Raw genomic sequence first — 18862 nt, 5'->3', positions numbered from 1 at the left:
TAAACGACCGCCCTGTCCTCAACTTTGTGTTTAAACGAAGAGCGTTAGTCTAAGGGGCGGGGCAAGGGCCGGCTCTCCCATCAACCCACGAGGGACCCGGAGGATGGTGAGACACCGCCCCGCTCTCGACTTTAGCCAATGAGAACCCGAGCCCAGATTTTAGCCAATGAAGAGTCAGGAGGAAGCCAGGTTCCGCTTCGTAGGTTTTAGCCAATAAGGAACCAGGACTGGGCCGGGTCTCCGCCCCCTTCCTCGGATTCCACCCAATGATGACTCGGGGGCCGGGCCCGAGGCATACTTCCGGCCCGCCTGCTTTTACGGGAAGGTCCGGCCTTGAATTGATTCCCGGGGCCCGGAGCCCACCAAGCGGTTTCCGCGCGCGTCTCACCCCACTCTGCGGCCGCGCCAGGATGGGGTCATCAGCGGCGCGTGGAGGCCGCGGGGAGTGCGATTCGGAAATGGCGAGCGGGAGGGAACTGCGCTTTGAATGCTCGCCCCCCCTCCACAAACAGGAAATGCCGAAGCGCCCTCCGCCCGGGAGCTCGGGGCAGAACGCGCGCGTCCGTCCCTCATTTCTTAGACAGTTATTAAGCGCCGACTGTGTACAGGCACTACTCACAACCTAACTGGGGAGAGAAGCATTACGTAAGCGGCTGTACGGGAGACCCTGAAGCAGGAGCACAGCCCATTCTAGGAAGTGACAAAAGATGAAACTATAGGAAGCGAAGGGGGGGAGATGAGGGGTCAGAGGTCGACAAAGGCCAGACAGATCCTAAAAGGGATGTCCCTAACGGGTTGGCTTTTTCTGAGTGCGATGGACAACCCTTGAAGGGTTTTATGCAGGGAGTGCCAGGATCCGATTTACGCATTTAAAAGCCTGCCTGTTGTGTAGAGAGGGCAAAAGTGGACTCAGATAAACCAACTGAGAGGCTGCAAAATCCAGGTAAGAGATGCTGCCCGGGGCCAGGCAAGTGGCAGTGAAATGGAAAGAAGGGATTGGATTTGAGGATATTAGGAGATAAGAATCAGTAAGGGCAAGGGACCCCTTGGATCTGGGTACCCCAAGTTTCTGAAATGATCTCTGAATCAAAAGATTACTTCATTGTTCTAGATGGATGTAGGAAGGCCATATAAATGGCCTCAAAGACCACTAAATATGTTTTAAAAAGAAAAGCGTGTAACCTGAGTGAAATACTGTAATTGGCAGACTCAGTTGGGAGGCCAAAACTTTGAAAGAAAGGCCCCCTCTGTGAGTACAATGAGGAATCAACCAGCAGCAAATGATGGACGAGATAGAGGAACCACATATTTCAGCTGGGAGCAGCACATGAGGATTTAGCAGTCCATGACCTGCCTTCTCCAGTGGGAGCTTATGCAGTCTACCAGCAAAGAAGATTCTGTGCTGTGAGGCCAGGATAATTCTCCAGAATTTTCCATGCCTTGGGATGAAATTTCTTTTCAAACTTCTTAATGTCCTTTTGTTCTCATTCCGTGCTCAACAAGCAGTCTTCTAGTGGTTGGTTTAATTTTCCAGAAAGGAGAATCTGATTAACAGATGTATATTTTACCCCTGCCTACAATTGTAGATTAATAAATTGGTGTGTTTACATCGGACCCCTGTGAGTTTGGTACACGAGTCAGTCCTGAAGACTGCCACTATCAGTGGAGTTGACCAACAAAATACTGGATGCACAGTTAAATCTGAATTTCATGCAATATTGGGGACATACTTACACTAAACATTTATTCTTTATCTGAAATTCAGATTTAGCTAAGTGTATTTTTTTTTTATAATTTTATTTATTCTTTTTCCCCCAAAGCCCCAGTAGATAGTTGTATGTCATAGTTGCACATCCTTCTAGTTGCTGCATGTGGGACACGGCCTCAGCATGGCTGGAGAAGCGGTGCGTCGGTGCGCGCCCGGGATCTGAACCCGGGCCGCCAGCAGCGGAGCGCGCGCACTTAACTGCTAAGCCACAGGGCCGGCCCTAGCGAGGTATATTTTTATTTGCTAAATATGGCACCTCTAGCTCTGGGTATTGAAGGAACTGAGTTTTTGAACCTGCAAAGCTGAGTCCAAACCACTCAGAACCTTAACGAGCCCACTGAGGTCCTGACCACCCCCTTTCCTCCAATTCAATGACCCTCTGGTTTGTCTGTTCCAACCTGTTCTCCTTATGGAAGCAAGAGTGATCTTTCTCGAATGAAATCTCACTCTGGCTTTGTCTTCAGTGGCTCCCCCACCCATTCCCTGTCCCACCACCTGGCTGACTCCTCATCGTCCTTTGGGATTCTGTTTAGAGTTCCCCTTGCCTGAGAATGTGGTGCTATCCTCTGGGCGAGTGGCACCCAGCATCACCCCATCACAGAGCTTGCAGTGCTGTTTTATTTCTCCTCCAGCAGAGCACCAGCTTCGTGAGGGCAGGGCCCGTGTCTGTCTGGGTCACCACTGTCTTCCCTGGCCTTGACATGGGGCCGGGCACAGAGCCGATGCTCGGGAAGTATTTATTCAGTGAGTGGATGAGGCCACTTGACTCATTTGAGCCTCAGTTCAGGCCAGCCTCTAGGTCAGGACCTGGTCATGGAGACACTAATCAAGGCTCATCAGATAAGAGTGTCCCCAAAGTGCACAAGAACTGAGGAGAGGGAGTGGGGGTGAGGGGAAGATCAGGGGCCACCTCAGTGCGTCAACCCAAGCTTCCCTCGGGCAGAGCCTTGGTCTTATCCAGGATCCAAGGCAGGGAGGTCAGAGTCAAGGATAGGGCCGTGAGGCCAGGCTGGGAGCAGAGGGAGGCCAAGAAGGATCAGGAACTTGGTTAAGGAAGCAGCTGTGACTTTCCCCCAAACATCGCAGCGTTTAAGCATCATTAATATTTGCATCATTAATATTAAGGATCTATGCAGCTCTCACCACTCTGGATTGGGCTGTTGGGGGGTGGGGTGGGGAGGGCAGCCTGTACATACCACTCCCACGTGGGAGAGAGGCAGCTGCTGAAGGACACTTGGGTGTTGGTGACCAGCGTGTGCTGCCCAGGGAAAAGGAGGGGACCTCTGGTACAAGACACTGGAGGGTGCACCTCCCACTGCCAACCCCTGTGGCTGAGCTGCCCTTCCCAGACTCGGAGACCCTCTCCCTGATGGGCCAAGGAACTGGCCCTCTCGGGCACAACTTGGGTCTCAGGTGAGTCTCAGCCTTAGCGGTAGAGCCTCCTTGAGAAGGGAGACAGATAATAAATACATGATCCTCACACCCGGCATGCTGTGTACTATATACGCAAGGAAAATAAAAGGGCTAAAGTGTGCGCTGAATGGTGGCCCCTAAAATACATCCACAAACTAATCCTTGCACCCTGTACACGTGACCTTATTTGGGAAAAGGGTCTTTGCAGATGTGATTTAAGCTAAGGAATTTGAGAGAGGGGATCTTCCTGGATTATCCAGCTGGGCCCTAAATCCAATGACAAGTGTCCTTAGAAGGTGTTGACGCTAATAACCGATAACCAACCTATAGATAAGAAAGATAGATATTTAATGAGCCAATGCTGAGGACTGGCCTGGAAGTGTTATCTTCCCCAGGGAAGAAAGCACTCCAGAGGAATGTGGTTTACAGCACGGTTATATACCGTTTCAGAACAAGGAACATACATCAAGCATGACAGGTATACAATTTTCTTTCCCCAAAGTCACAAGATGTTTTGCTGTAGTTTAGCACATACGCAGCCGGTCAACTTGACCTTAGTTCTCTGGGAGGAAAAGCTTATCTTCAAAGAAGTACTGGTATTGGCGTCAGAGAAAGGGAGCCATTCATCCCTATCTTTAAAGATTGCAGTCCTTGCATTGGGAAAATGTTTGAAGCAGATGTGCAATGCATGTTTGGCAGGCCACAAGTCAGGCTGCTCTGGGAAAAACAAGTTTTAGGCTGATTCAGGGTTAAACTAGAACGGCTTCCCCATATACCTCAATATGTGAAAACATTATTATTTTCATCAAAGAGAAAGGCAGAGGGAGCTTGGACACACACAGAAGAGAAGGAGGCCCCGTGATCACAGAAGCAGAGATTGGAGGGATGTGGTCTCAAGTCAAGGATTGCCAGGAGCCACCAGAAGCTGGAAGAGGCAGAAGGATCCTCCCTAGAGCCTTTGGAGGGAGTGTGGCCCTGTGACACCTTGATTTGGGACTTCTGGCCTCCAGAACTGTGAGGATAAATTTTTGTTGGGTGTTAAGCCACCCACTTTGTGGTAAATTGTTATAGCAGCCGCGGGAAACTAACACAGGAGGACAGAGTCCTTGACTTCCTAAAGATTTTCAGGATTCATTTTCGAGTCATGATATTTCCTGTCACTAGTGGGGCAGTTTTTCTTCTCTCTTAAGTTATTGGAAGTCGTTCACTGCGTGGCCAGTCTCCCCCCCCCCCATCCCTCATCCCCTTCATGAGATCAGAGACCCCCCATTCCCAGGGAGGGGCTCTCTCCGAGGTGCTGACTTGCCACGATCATCATGGCAGAGTTAAATGCTGCACCCGTGGCCTGGGCAGCTGAACTGCAGCGAGTCATTTAACAAATGCTCCCTGGGCGCCCACTGTGTGGCGGACCCTGTGCTGGGCTCAGACGGCGCGGCAGAGAAGACCGCAAGCCCCGGCCCTGGCAGAGCTGGCATCTGATCAGCGGAGATAGGCAGCAAGCAAATGAAACCAATCAATACCTAATGTGACACCAGGTAGTGAGGGCCTCGAGGAAGAACAAAGCCCAATGTATGTTAACTGCTTTCCTGCGATCAGCCCTGCCAGTGTGTTTCCCCAACATGCCGCAGCCCACTCCTCCCAGGGAGTCAGAGTGAGTTCTCCATCAGGTCCTCACAGGCTCAGATCCTCCCTGGGCAGCTGGGTGCCCGGGTGCGGGAGTGGGTGGAGTGGCCGGCACCTCCAATGCCCGTCCATCTGCTGTCCCAGCCCCCAAGCACTAAGGAGGTGCCAGGCCCAGCCCTCAGCTCTCTGTCCCAGCATCCAGCGGAGTCCTAGCTCCTGCTCTCTGGTTGAGGATGCATAGTTGTTCTGTCTGGGGAGGTGCCCCCGGGGGGGGGGGCGTGAAAAGGGGCTGCTGGCTGATTGGGAGGACCAATCCCATGGGGTGGAGGTGGGGAAGCGACCCGACACCCCTTGCCACCTTGCAACCCCCGTGTCTGGTCCAGGGTCCGAATACTGAATACTGGCTGGGGAGCCCCTTTTATGGGGGGAACTGGGGTGGGAGGTTTTTGATCCTCTATTAACTGAGGGCAAGGAGGGCTTTGGAAAATGTTTTCTTCAAGTCCCGGAATCTGAATATTCCTTCCTGGGCTGCTGGTCAGTCTACGAAGCAAGCAGTGGATGTCAAACTTTCCCCAGCCTGGGCTGGATTCTTCCTGCACCCTCGGCGTAGTGTTCACTTTCGGCCACGAGATGGCGACAGAGCATCCTCGTAGGCAACACCGCCGCCTGGTGGTCATCTGCATCCATGACACTTGGAAGAAAGGGCGAAGCGGCCTCTGAAGGATGGGAGACGTGGGGACGCTGGGAGCAGAGCCTCCTAAGGGGCCTGTGCTGGGCCGGGGACAGCAGCCTGCTTCCGGTCAGAAGAGACCACGGGGAGGCCGTTCCATCCCCCCTACATGCATACACACTTGCGCAGGTCCAGGAGTCCTCCCACACAGTCCCACCACTGGGTGCCAAATGATGGGGACCTGAGGAATGGGGTTTATACGAAGGTTTCAGCTTTCTTTTTACCTCCAAGTGGGACAAACTTCCAAAGGTCATTCACCTTCCTAGTCGACCTGTCATTCCAAAGCAAGATTAAACTAAATACATACAGGATTGAACCTCAAAGGTTGTTCATAAATAGAGTTTTTGTTGACAAGTTAAATATTTTCAAAAATGTGCCAGGCAGAGGCAAATTTACAATGAAGCCAATAAAATTTAAGCATCAAGTCCCCTCAATTGCAGGTAATTTTTTTCAAGGCCTTAGGAGGTGCCTTATCATTGTGTTCACACGGGCATATGTTTTTATAAAAATTGAAAAAGTAAGATATTTTAATGGCAATTGGTTAAGACTGCAGTCTCTTTCCCTCTAACCTGCTCTCCATCACACTTCCCCTCATGTTGGGAGCACTGAAGTGGTCAGCAGTGTGTGGGAGGCTTGGCTAAGGGGAAGTCCAGTTGCGAGCGCATTCATTTCGGATGGAGTGGAATGTATGTTCCTGGTCTGAAGTCACTTCTGTGAGTAGTGAAGTCACTGCTGGCTGTCCCACTTAGGAATGGCTTCCAGGAGTACACACTCCTACCATCTTCTGTGACAATTTACTGGTGGTGTGACATGAAGATCCAGGACCAAAGGTGGTGTAGCAGTCAGAGCTGGAAGCCAGTCTGTGGAAAATTCCTGCAATCAGCAGATGTGTAAAATTGTCAGCAGAGGAAGGAAAAATGGTACAGTCGCTGTGGAAAACAGTATGGCAGTTTCTCAAAAAATTAAAAGTAGAATGACCACGTGGTCCAGCAATTTCACTTCTGAGTATATGCCCAAAGGAATTAAAAGCAGAGTCTTGAAGACATATATGCACACCCATATTCATAGTAGCGTTATTCACAATAGCCAAAGGCAGAAGCAACCCAAGTGTCCTTCGGCAGATGGGTGGATAAACAAAATGTGGTATATCCATACAATGGAATATTATTCGGCCTTAAAAAGGAAGAAAATCCTGATATGTGAAGCAACATGGATGAGCCTTGAGGACATTATGCTAAGTGAAATGTCAGTCACAAAAAAACAAATACTGTAAAATTCCATTTATCTGAGTTACCTAGAGTCGTCAAATTCATAAAAACAGAAAGTAGAACGTTGGTTGCTAGGGGCCGAGAGGAGGGGAATAGAGAGTTAGTGTTTAATGAATATAGAGTTTCAGTTTTGCAAGATGAAAAAGTTCTGTAGATGGATTGTGGTGATGGTTGCACAACGATGTGAATGTACTTAACACTATCAAACTGTACACTTTAAAATGGTTAGGATGGGGCCAGCCTGGTGGCGTAGCGGTTAAGTTTTTGTGCTTTGCTTCTGTGGCCTGTGATTCGCAGTTTCGGATCCTGGGCTCGGACCCAGGCACCGCTTGTCAAGCCATGCTGTGGTGGCGTCTCACATAAAGTAGAGGAAGATGAGCACGGATGCTAGCCCAGGGCCAATCTTCCTCAGCAAAAAGAGGAGGATTGGCAACGGATGCTAGCTCAGGGCTAATCTTCCTCACAAAAAGTTAAAAAGTAAAAAACAATGGTTAAGACGGTAAATTTTTTTTTTTTTTTTTTGTGAGGAGGACCAGCCCTGAGCTAACATCCATGCCCATCTTCCTCTACTTTATATGGGACACTGCCACAGCGTGGCTTAACAAGTGGTGTGTCGGTGCGCACCCGGGATCCGAACCGGCAAACCCCGGGCAGCCGCAGCGGAGTGCGCGAGCTTAACCGCTTGCGCCACCGGGCCGGCCCCAAGGTGGTAAATTTTATGTTATGTGTAGTTCACCACAATTTTTAAAAAATTATAAGCAGAGGATCTGGTTCTCACCGACAGCCAAAATGCAAGTTCTCTCCCGTCAGGAATAAATGTGATAATGCACAGTATACATGTATAAATGCACCATACGTTTTTGTTTGTTTTTGATGGGATTCACACAGAATAGAGTTCATCAGAACTCTATGTCGGGCCCAACTCTGCAGCGGCACCCAGAGCGCCAGCACATCCGGGGGCAAGGTGGCATGGTTCATGCTTCCTAACATGTTTGCTCACATCTTAGCACAGCAGTCTCAATCACAGTTGTGAAGCTGAAAACAAAGATCTTAACTGGCAATAACAGAAGCCAAATTTTGATCAACTACGCTAAAGACTTTCCATTCTCTCTGCAGAAAACGATATTAAAAAATCATTGCTGTACGAGGAGGCAAGCAGAGTATGTAGCCAAAAAACGTGGGGAAAGGTACGATGAACAGATGTCCGGCAATCAATATAAACATTCTCTCTGGATTTTTTTATTTCATTTTTTTTTAAGAATGAGTTTTTTGTTTTGTTTTGTTTTCATTTGTTTTTTTACTGGGAAAGATTCGCCCTGAGTTAACCAATCTTCCTCTTTCCCTTTTTTGTGTCCTCCCCAAAGCCCCAGTACATAGTTGTATATTCTAGTTGTAAGTCCTTCTAGTTCTTCTACGTGAGCCGCTGCCACAGCATGGCTACTGACAGACAAGTGGTGTGGTTCTGGGACCGGGAACCGAACCTGGGCGGCTAGAAGTGGAATGTGCCAAACTTTAACCACTAGGCCATCAGGGCTGGCCCTTGATTTTTGTTTTTTATATTTGACATATAGAATTTATCATGTGTTATGATTTCTTCACTCATCCTAAATAGCTATTTGCTTTTACATCTAATTTTGTACTCAATTTTGTTTTCTTTGGCCCGAAGAAGGACTCTAAAATTGTGTAAGCTTCAAGCCCCCCAAATCTTGGAACTATCCTGAATGTTTACATTGTTACAGTGGGAGCTGTTGTCTTTCACAACTTTCTACATCCTAACGGACAGTGAAACTTCCCTTAGGGTCTCTTTAGTGTCTGCACTACCTGTAATGGTGTTCCTCCCATCATCCCTTCCTCCCTCTCCCCTCCCCTCCCTTCCTCCCCCCTCCCTCCTCCCTCTCTCATCAGTTGAAATGTTTTTCAACAGCCGTTGTGTTTTTTTCCTTTGATCCGTGAGTTATTGAGAAGTCCATTGCCTAATATCCAAAAATTGGAGAATTTTTAAATTGTCTTTTTTGTTGTTGATTTCTAGCTTAATTCCACCAGAGTCAGAGAAGATACTTTGTATGATTTCAATCCTTTGATTGTGTGTGAGTGTGTATGTTTTGGTCTGTTCATTCCGTTAAGAGATGTGTTAAAATTTCCCATTGTGACTGTGAATTTGCCGTCTCTCCTCTTACTTCTGTCAATTTTCCTTTATTTATAGTTGAGGTCCATGTTACTATGCACATGTACATTTAGAAATGTTGCACAGCCCTGGGAAAATGGCCCTTTGACCATCATGAAATGCTCCTCTTTATCCCTGGGGAAGTCTAAGTGGAGGGATATTAATAGAGCCACAGGAGTTTTGTGTAGGCTAATGTTTTCATGATATATCTCTCTTTCCATCTTTTCACTTGCAATCTTTCTGTATCCTTATATTTTAAATTTGTCTCTCGCAGGTGGGATGTAGTCATGTTTTTTTTTTTTTTCTCCTGTCTAATGTCCTTTGTCTTTTCACTGGAGTATTTAATCTTTTCATATTTAACATAATGCTGATATATTTGGGTTGAATCTTTCATATTCCTATTTGTTTTCTGTTTGTCTCATCTGTTCTGTCCTTTTCCTCCCCTTTCTCTTCTTCTTTTATACTAATTATATTTCATTATTCTATTTTTCCCACTAATTAATAGCTATGCATACTTTTACTGGTTACCTAGAGATTATACTGTGAATCCTTGATCTATTAAAGTCAGATTTAAATTAGCACTTTTACCACTTGCGTGACGATGCGCAGACACCTTTAGACGCCTCTTGCCTTTTGTGCTGTTTTTCTCCTGTCATATACACATGTGTGTGGGTGTGTATACTTTTAAATCAACTTTATTGAGGTATAATTTACATGCAATAAAATATATCCGGCTGAAGTGTATGTTCGATAGTTTACAAATATATGAATGTAGTCACCACTTCAATAGTGATACAGACTGTTTCAGTCACCCAAAGAATTCCCTACTTCCTTTTGCAGTGAGTCACCTCACCAATCAGGCCCGGAAAACAGACGGGGCCCAAGGGCTCTAGAGGGAGACTGAGGAGGCATTTGAGCCCAGGGCTCACTCAGACACACAAGGATGGTCTGGGAACTGCCCCCCCACCCCCAGCCCCGAACACCCAGAGGAGGAAGTTTCTCCAAAAGGGAGGTGGAGGGGATCCTGGGCAGTCAGAGGGGAAAAAAGACAACTGATACCCAAACTGGGACTCACCCGTTTCCCCCCAAACTCTCCCCGCAGCCCGGCTGCTCTAGGACTCCCCTTCTCAGGCATGGCAGCACTGGAGATGTGGGTGTCACCCTGGACTCCCCCCTCTCCCTGGTCCCCCACACCCATCCATTGCTCCATGGTCAACTCCATCTCCTAAATGCATTGGGACCCCATCTTCTCTTCCCACCCCTTCCATCACCCCCATTCAGCTCACATCACTTCTCAATCACCATAAACAGCCTCCTAATGACTCTCCCACAGCCACCTTTATTTTTCTTTCAGGGGGACAGGTAACTAGATACACAGGGTTCAAAATCCAAAGGACGCAAGCCTTTTGGTGCAAAGGTCTCCCTCTCACTCCTTTCCCCGGACACTGGAATCGTCTTTCCTCTGGAGGTGACGGATGTTATTAGTTTCTTCTTTATCTCTCTTGACAGAATCTACATAGTTCTAAGCAAAATTGTGTATATATTCTCCATCCCCCTTAAAAAACTGAAGTAACCCACAAATGGGTTTTATTATTCTCTTTTCCCTCTAATAAATAGTTGCACAGGGCCGGCCCCGTGGCTTAGTGGTTAAGCTCTCTCGCTCTGCTACTGGCGGCCTGGGTTCGGATCCCGGGCACACACCGACGCACTGCTTCTCCGGCCATGCTGAGGCCGCGTCCCTCATACAGCAACTAGAAGAATGTGCAACTATGACATACAACTATCTACTGGGGCTTTGGGGGAAAAAAAAGGGGAGGATTGGCAATAGATGTTAGCTCAGAGCCGGTCTTCCTCAGCAAAAAGAGGAGGATTAGCATGGACGTTAGCTCAGGGCTGATCTTCCTCACAAAATAAATAAATAAATAAAAATAAATAGTTGCACATGCTTTTACTGGTTTCCTTGGAGATTACAATATGACTCGATCTTTTAAAGTCAACGATAGGGGCCAGCCCGGTGGCGCAGAGGTTCAGTGCAGGCATTTTGCTACTGGCCACCCGGCTGGATCCCGGGCGCGCACCTACACACCGCTTCTCCGGCCATGCTGAGGCCGCGTCCCACATACAGCAACTAGAAGGATGTGCAACTATGACATACGGCTATCTACTGGGGCTTTGGGGAGAAAAAGGGGGAAAAAAGGAGGAGGATTGGCAACAGATGTTAGCTCAGGGCCGGTCTTGCTCAGCAAAAAGAGGAGGATTGGCGTGGATGTTAGCTCAGGGCTGATCTTTCTCACAAAAATAAATAAATAAATAAAAATAAAGTCAACTATAAGTTACAACTATCAACCATAAATCGACAACAAACACTCCCTTCCATCCCTTCCTTTTTTCACTGGACACTGTAGGATGGAAACTACTCCGTATCAGTTCCTACAGCGCTTCCTCATTTTCCTGAATAGACGCGCACTCTGCCACTGAGCGGCTAGCGCAGGACTTCCGTCGCCAGCCCTCTCTGAAGGATACTTAGGTTGTTTCCAACCTTCTGCAAACACAATGTAGCGATGAATCACTGTTGCGGGTCACTTCACCCACGGGCTAGATACCTGGGAGAGATTGTTGGGGCAAAGGGCATGTGCGTCTGTGATTTTGTCAGACGTCACTAAATGCTCCCCCGCATTCACCATCTCTCCCCCCGCGGGACCGGGCTGTGCGGGGTCACAGGGCCTCTGGGGCCCCAGGCCATCCTCCGGGCACCGGCCCGCCGTGGCTCCCTAGGCCGGGGAGCTGCTCCATCTTGAGGGGGCCGCCTGACCCACCTTGGGCAGCCCCACCTCCCCGTGTCAGGGCTTCCCCGCCCTCGCAGGACCCGGTGATCGCCTTCCCCCCGCAGAAGCCAGGGGGCGCTTCTCTCCCTCAAATGCAAACCTGAGCCCTCCCGCGCGGCCTCAGACCTGCCGTGGCTCCCCAAAGCTGGGGCGGAGGGGGGGGGACTCAACCCTCTAGCAGAGACTCTGGGGGTCCTGCTCCCCCGGACTCGCCCGCCCCCTCCTAACCACACCCATTTTGCCCCTACCCCACAATTCCTAACCCTGCAGTTCCAGGGCGCCCCCCACCCCCGCCCCGGGCCTCCGTGCCTTTGCCCCGCCCTCCCCTTCAGCTCAGGGGAACCTCTGAAAAGGGGTGTCCGCCCCCCACTTTGTAGAGGCACACCTGCTGCCTCCCCCATTGTTTGTTGGTGGCGGGGTCTCTGGCCTTTCACAGACCGCTAATGATGGCTCAGGAGCGAGCCTCGGTAATGGACTCAGAGCACCGCACCAGGAGGCGCGCGCTGCCGCCCTCCGTAGCCCCCTCCTGCGGGCGACCACCAGGAGGCGCCGTCCCCCCACCCCGCGGCTCCGAGCGCCCCGCCGGGTCTGGGGCCCAGAGGGAGGTGGGCGCGGACCCCCTGGCCTCGCGGTCAGCAGCGGCGCCCCCTCGCCCGGACAGACCTGGCCGGGGTCCCCGCGCTGCAAAGGGGCGCTCGGGAAACAGGAACACAAGGATGAATGGCTCGAATAATCAAATAACTCAGGAGTTCCGTCCTCAAGGCCTGCCAGGGCCGCGACCCCGCCTGCGGCTGGAAAGAGGGAAGGGAGACGGAGAAGGAGAAGAGGAGAGCCAGACAGGAGGGGAGGGAAAGAAGGGGGGAGGGGAAGAGGGAGGGAAGTGGGGGGTGCTGGCAGTCTGGAAACTGCTGCCGGCCTCCAGGCTCAGTCCTGACCCCTCGCAGCCTGCCCAGCGCAGGGGTGCGAACTGGGCGTCCAGGACTGGGGGTCTGGGGGTCTGGAGAGGAGAGTGGGTCTCTCAGCCAGGACTGAACCCTCGATTCCTGGGGCGGGGTTTACCTTCGGATTAAAAAGCCTGTGGGCAGAGGTGCTTTAAAGTTCAGTCAAACCGTGGAGAAGCCCGTGCCTCAGTTTCCACATCTGGAAAACAGGGGCAAATAGCGCCCGCTCTTTATATGGGAAGTGCTCAGTGCGGACGAATGGTGCCTTCCAGGATGGGCCTTCCAACCAGATCAGATCAGATGGAGGGCTCGTCCTCCAGTGGGTAGTGGGTGCTATCCTCTGGGCCCAGCTCTGGGCTGACTGCCTGGGGAGCAGTTCTCAATCAGGTCCACAATCCACACAGTCTCAGTGGGGCTGGTAGTGGTTCTGAACTCCAATTCACAGTGGGGCGAAAGATTAGATAGCTCCCCCCCCCACTCCCCCCACCTGTAATCTAGCCCTGGGCCCCCACCGTGCATCACCCCCTTGGGGTGGGAAATAGCCCATCATCGTTTGTTTGCCCATCCATCCGTCTATCCATCCACTGAAAAATATTTATTTTCTGGGTGCTGGGGAACCCCTGGACACCTTCATGGAATGTGTTCAGACAACAGCACAAATAGCTATGTATTGACAATTATGACCAGATCGGCGGGGAGAATCGCTGGGGGCTGTGAGAGTCTATAACTGGCAAGGCAAGGCCTCCTTGTAGTGTGCATGTGGGTTGAAATTAGAAGGAGCAAGCCTGATGAAGAATTGCTGGCCCCAGAAAAGGGGCATTGCCCACGCCCTGTCTCTCCAGACCCTGAGCTGTTTGGGGCTGGACTCTGGTTCTCAAGCCTTTGTTCAGCAAACACTAAGGCCCCACTGTACCCACCAGGTTTTTTTTTTTTAATGGTGCTAAAATATACATAACAAAATTTGCCATTTAACCATTTTTATGTATATAGTTCAGTGGCATTAAAAGAACATTCACATCTTTGTTGCTACCATCACCACCAGCCATCTCCAGAACTTTTTTCATCGTGTAGAATTGAAACTCCATCTATTAAACAATGACTCCCCATCCGCCTGCCCCTCAGCCGCGGCAACCACCATTCTACCTTCCGTCTTTATGAACCTGACTTCTCTAGGTTCCTCATATCAGTGGAATCATACACTATTTGTCCTTTTGTGACTGGCTTATTTCACTTAGCGTTATGTCCTCAAGGGTCATCCCTGTTGTAGCATGTGTCAGAATTTCTTTCCTTTTTAAGACTGAAATGTTCCATGGTATGGATCTACCACATTTTGTTTATCCACCTTCCGTCGATGGACACTCGATTGCTTCCCCTTTTGGCTGTTGTGAATGATGCTGCTCCGAAGCCTGCTGGCCCTTCTTCCCTCTTTGGCTCAGCACCTTGGGCCAAGCACAGGCCCAATGAGCAGTTGGTGTTTTGCGAAATTCTAGAGTGAAGGGACTGTAGACGTCTGACCAGCTCTCTTCCTTTTGCATCTTGCGGCTCAGAGGAAGAAAGGGAGTTCCCCAAAGTCACAGGCAACCTTTGAGGAGGTCCAGATCTGCTCGGGGGACTTAAATAGGCATCAGGACCCAAGCCTGTGCCTGGAGCACTGTCTGCTACATACTCCACTCTCCTCCCCATTCCCTGAGAAATGCCCTCGCAGAGCTTCCCCAGATAAAGGAGGAGAGGTAGCTGGACTCTTGGCTCTGTGCTCCAAGCACTGTGTGGGCACTTGTCCCAAAGGCACCCCCATTCCAACCAGATGCTGACCCCCAGCCTTGGAAACAGAGAGCAGAGATGGTCTGGGGCCGCTCGTGCCTGATGTGTGCACTTTACTCCCCAGGACAGCCCAGCCGGGGAGTTTTATCATCACTGTCATTTTACAGAGGAGCAGTAGGGCCCAGAGTAGAGAAGTGACTTGCCTAAGGTGACAAAGCCCTGCACAAGGCTTAACTTCAAACCCATCGTTCCCTCCTCCCCCGGCCTCCCTGCCCATATCCAGAGGTCCCCTGAGATGGAGTTGGGGCTCTGGGGCAGGGAGAGCCAGGATTCCCCTGCAGAGGTCTCCAGGGCTGATGTGGCTGAGCCGGCGCTCCCCGGAGGAGGCTCCCGGCCTGGGAATGGCATCCCGCCTCCACCCTCCTCCTCGGGTGGCTTCTTGAGGACAGGCGCCGGCACTTCCTCAACACAGCTGGCCCTGCACGTAGCACGGTTTGTCGGCCGGCCGGGCTGGCAGAGGGACACCCGGGGTGGAGAGCGTTTGTGGCACCCTCCCACTGAACTTTCTGAGAAGGCCCCCGCCCTTCTCTCTCTCCCTCCCCGGCGGGGTGGGACGGCAACACCAACACGAGCAGCAGCAAGTGCTTCCTCTTTGCCCAGCCCACTGCCTTGTGGCCAGCGGCCCTGGGCACTGGCAGGACCACCCAACGGCCTGTCCCCCCACCCTGGCCACAAGGTCAGGCCCCCGACCTGACACCTGCAGCAGCCCACGGCTGCCTTAGAAGGTTTATCTGCCAGAGGGGCTTCGAGGGCGGAGTGGGACCCTTATCTCCCTGCCAGGGGCCTGCCCTACAGTTAGGGCTTTGTAATCTGACATTGTGATTTTTTTCACCCTTGTTTTTCCCCCCAGGGAGGGAAGATTTGCTGAATCATCCAGGGGGTGGGGGGGCGGTGGTTGGAGGGGCTGGGGGCCAGGCAGCTGGAGGGCAGTGATAAGTCTGAGGCTGGGCTGAGGGGCGCTGGGGGGCTGGCGGGAGGAAACCCCGAACTGCCACGTTTCCAGCTAAGATTGTTGGCTTCTGCAGAGCTGCCCTGGGTTTGCTCAACTCAGGGAGCCTGAGCCTTCCTCCCACAGGAGTCCAGAGGAGGGCCGGCATGGGTGGGCATCCTGTGAGCCAGAGGGGACTGGGCGGCAGGGACTGTGAGAGCCGACAGCAAGCCAGGAGGTAACAAGGCTGGGCACCGAGCCCCCCACGGGACAGCTCTCAGGACCCCTCTGAGTCATCTTTGCTTTACACATTGGCCTCCCTCGGCCCCAGGAGGGACACTGGCTGGCCCCCAGCCCCCCAAGAGGTTGGGAGCGGAGCTAGGGGCAGACCGGAGGCCTTTTGTCTCCCCAGGGCCTTTGCACTGGCTGATTTCTCAGTTTGGGACAGCCCTCTCCACTTTCGACACATCAAATTCTTTTCATCTTTCAGATGTCTGCTTCCTCCAGGAAGACTTCCCTGACCCCAGGGTTGGGCTGAGTGGCCCCTCAGCCTCCCTGAGTCCCCCAGGTTTCCCCTCTCCTGGGTCTTGCTCCACCAGGGTCCAACTCAGAGTGGATGCCCAGCAAATGCTTGTCGAACAGAGTCTCAGGGCTCTCTCCTCGGAACCCTGAGAGCAGTTACCTTTCATTGGGACTAAGAGTCTGGGGCCTGTGAGGTGGAAAGACATCCCCAGAGGATGTGGTCTGGTCCGTGGGCCCCTCTCTGCTGCAGAGCAGACCCAGTGGCAGGGAGAGGTGGCCCCAGCCCAGGCCCTGTCCCGCCTTTCCACAGCCTCCGCCTCCTGGCCCCTCACCCTCCCTGCAGAGTGGCGTGACCTTCAGGAGCCCGGTCCCCCAGCCTCTGCAGCGGCTGACGGACTAGTGGAGACAGTCACTCCACCAGCATTGCATGGTGGTGGGCCACATACAGGGACGGGGATTGTGCTGGACACAGTGGGAGGGCCTAGAGCAGAGGCCAGGCTGGACGTGCTGGAGGCTTTGCCAGAATGCTCTCTGCCCCCCTGATTTCTGATTCCCCCCAGAGTCCGGTGGGCAACCGCAGCCCCGGAGAAGAAGGGTGATTGACACCCCTGAGTCAGTGGCCACATCCCCTCTGCTCCCAAAAGGGGCTTCTGGGGCAGGAAGAGCTGCCCACGGTGGTCGCTTCACTCCCTTCCTGCTGCCCAACTGAGCTCAGAGATAAGTCCTTGCTGGGCTGAGAGAGGCCTGGGGGCTCCGGCCTTCCCCAGAAATCATGTCAGGGTTCCTCGCGTGGAGGAAGGGGCCTCAGGATGACGATAACTCCTTTATTTTTAAGAGATCCGGGAGGAAGTCCCAAGTCACCCTTTGCAGAAATAGCTCCGAGCTTCATTCTGGCGTCTGTGGCTCCAGTTGTCAGCAGCGGCAGCCCGTGAGTGCAGCCCGGATCAGCTCACGACACAATGGCAGGCAGGCGCTGCGCAGATCGGCTCAGGGCCTGTGCTCCAAGGTCAGAGCCATTGGCAGTGATAACTATTACCTCAATTTGTGCGTAATATGCCGAGAAAGAGCAGAGGCTCAGAGTCAAGAGGTGTTGACAGGTGCAGGCAACAGTGAGCCTCCGGGGGCCTCACCAAGTTGTTTAACCTCTTGGCCCAGTTTTCTCATCAGGAAAATGGAGATAACAATAACGCCTCCCTCAAAGAGTTCATTTATATAAAGTGCTTGCAGTGGTGTCTGGCACTTCTTAAGTTCAATAAATGTTAGATATTAGTTTATTATCAGTAATGCCAAGCAGAGGTCTAAGTTGCAAAAAATGTGTCAGGCATTTTTCTCTCTTCTCCATTTCAAACCGTGCTCCATGTCTGGACGCCCACCTGCACCTGTGTGCGCTGCAGGCCCACGAATGTGCAAGCTCCGTTGTCTCTCCCTGCAGTCGCCACCCCACCCCTCCATTCCCTTGTTCAAGAATAGATGAAAGGAAATCTTGGGATCCTGGAGCACGCAGGCTGAATCTAGAGATTTCTAAAGACCACAGGTGTCATCTTACAGATGAGAGAAACTGAGGCCCAGAGGGAAGTGCCTGAAAGTCATCCAACCAAGGGGTGACCAGAGTGACATCCCAGCCTCCGGGCATCCGTCTGGGCTCTCTCCTTCCCTACCTCTCTCTTGCAGGAGGGAACAACTCAGTGCTCCTCATTGAGGCCCACCCTGGTCGCCCTGTAACAGGGCCATCCCCACATCAACACCTCCACCTGTTCCCTGCCTTCTGTTCCTCCTGCCTTTGTCTGTTTTTCCTCTGTGTCCCCACTGAGCTTGAAGAGGGCCGGCGCTCTGTGGGTTTTCCGCACTGCCCTATCCTCACCTAGAATGGTGCCCTGCATGTGGCAGGTACTCAAATACGAATTCATGCATGAATGCTTTCCAACCCATTACAGGGGTCTTTGTGTGCCTCTGGAAGGGTCCTGGGCCCGGGCTGTCACAGGGGACTCTAGGGGACATGGCTGTCTGCTCTGCAGACACGGGCGGGCCTGGCTCTCTGCTCGCACCCCAGGCTGGGCAGAGGCAGGCGCCTGCACACTGCTCCTGGGCTGGAAGGCCCAGACGAGCATTCCCAGCCCACCAGGGACCCTTGGCTGGGACCCTCTCTCCTTCTCTCCCTCTTAAAACAAACACATCAGCTTTCTTCCCCACTCCCCCCGAAAACCCCACATTGTCATTATAGAAATCATGGAAAACCCAGCAAAAGTCAGAAAAGGTAATTTTGAAAATCCACCGTGATGCCACCGGCCTCCCCGCCCCGGATAACCCTGCGGGCCTCGGGGTCAGCCTGTCCCTCTGGCGGGTCAGGCTGCCGTGCAGCTGCGCCCAGGGCCCGGGAGCAGCAGCCCTCAGGAGCGGCTTCCCTGTGCAGATTACAGGCACTTCCTGCAGAACTTCCAAACCGGGGGGGTACCAAGGTGGGGGCACCCAGGCCTCAGCCTCCCTTCCCTCCTCCTTCTGCTCTTCCCGCTCCTGGCTTCCTGGGTCCTTGTCCTCCTGCCCCCATCCACGCTCATCTGAGACTCAGTTTCCTCATTTATAAGGTGGGGATGATGACATACCCTACTCCCCCAGTGGTGATTCCTGGGATGGTGACAAGTGCCGGGCTGGACATTCAGGGGGACTCCCTAAATGAGAACTGAGTCTGACTCTCACCCCAAGACCACAGGGGCAGGGAGAGAAAAGGCTAGAGTGGGAAAGAATAGTGGAGAAATGCCCTCTCGCTCTCTCTCTTGTGCAGTCTGGGGGGTGGAACCTTCCAGAAAAGGAGACTTTTTCTTTAGGCCTTGCAGAAGAGCTGGAAAGTATCAGCCCCATTTC

General features: G+C 52.1%; 1 long non-coding RNA gene across 1 annotated transcript; it reads left to right on the top strand.

The window, feature by feature from the left end:
- The first annotated feature begins 5 nt into the window (after positions 1-5).
- Positions 6-1614, top strand: LOC131393475 (uncharacterized). Its single transcript, XR_009215927.1, has 2 exons — positions 6-943; positions 1208-1614. It is a non-coding gene; the product is annotated as an uncharacterized LOC131393475 (long non-coding RNA).
- The last annotated feature ends 17248 nt before the right edge of the window (positions 1615-18862 follow it).

The sequence above is a fragment of the Diceros bicornis genome, chromosome 28 (assembly GCF_020826845.1).
Source record: "Diceros bicornis minor isolate mBicDic1 chromosome 28, mDicBic1.mat.cur, whole genome shotgun sequence".
Taxonomy (NCBI): Eukaryota; Metazoa; Chordata; class Mammalia; order Perissodactyla; family Rhinocerotidae; genus Diceros; species Diceros bicornis.
Note: the sequence above shows the minus strand (reverse complement) of the source record. Positions and strands in the feature narration are given on the sequence as shown.